We start from the raw sequence: 1,206 nt of genomic DNA, 5'->3' as shown, positions 1-1,206 counted from the left end.
GTGGCTGACTCTTAACTTTTATAAAGAATATCTCTTTGGATTTGAGACTTTAGTCTTTGCAACTTTACAGATCTTCTTTTTGCACCAATAGCTTGTAACACTCCAAAGAGAAAGGAAAAATTGAAATTGCATCATATGACCCCTTTAAAAGTGAAAACACTTCTAAACAAATGTCAGTGGATTTTGATGAGAGGACAACAGGGGATGAATTTTTTCACTGGTAGAAGTTTTATTATGGTTTAAGGACTGGTATTTTAATCAGAAGCGAGGGTTTATAGTTAAAACGTCTTAATAATGGATTTGTTTCTTACAAACACGCAGATTTTCACTTCACAGAATGTTAATTGATGGACTGGAGTCAAGTGGATTACTTGTGGATCATTGTGATGTTTTTATCAGCTGTTTGAACTCTTATTCAGACTGCACCCATTCACTGCAGAGGATCCATGTAATTCAAGCGATGTAATGCTAATTTCTCCAAATTTGTCAAGATTTTATTTTCATTTTATTTCAATAGTCCACTTTAGACATTCCGCTGACTATAAGTAACTTTGCAACTACATATCAACTAGCAGTCATTAGAATATTAGTAGACTGTCTGCTTAAAATCTGCTAAACATTTTATTTGAATTGGCCCCCAACAGACATTCTACCAAAGTAACTTTGCAAGTACATGTCAACTTATTCTACTAACCCCTACTCTAATGGGAGTTAGGTTACATGTAGTTGCAAAGTTACTTATAGTTAGTGCAATGTCTAAACTGGACTATTGAAATAAAGTGTAAGAACAAACTCTTTTACATCTTTGATGGCCTGAGGATGAGTAATTTTCATTTTTGGGTGAACTATTCCTTTAATGGTGCAGAATTGGATGCAAAATGGTGCTTTGTCTCCATCAAGTGTTTATGGTGTATACTTACCTGACATAGAGAATCAAATGTAGATGTCTAATTCTCATTACATGCATGACAGCTACCTAAGCAAACATGATTTAATCTGTCTATTCACTCAAATGGACATCCATAACTGACCGTTTAATTCTCGGCATGCACCATAAATCCTCTAGAGTCATTAGAGAGATTTATGTGCTCTTTCTATCTCCTGAGTCTCGCTCACATTCCAGTGAAATGAGGATTGTGTTGTTACAGGCATTTTTTGGCAGAGAAATGTTCATTTCCCACTCATGGCTTGTTGTTGCGAGATAAG

The sequence above is a fragment of the Sinocyclocheilus anshuiensis genome, unplaced genomic scaffold (genome assembly GCF_001515605.1).
Source record: "Sinocyclocheilus anshuiensis isolate Anshui unplaced genomic scaffold, SAMN03320099.WGS_v1.1 scaffold1207, whole genome shotgun sequence".
Classification (NCBI taxonomy): Eukaryota; Metazoa; Chordata; class Actinopteri; order Cypriniformes; family Cyprinidae; genus Sinocyclocheilus; species Sinocyclocheilus anshuiensis.
Note: the sequence above shows the minus strand (reverse complement) of the source record.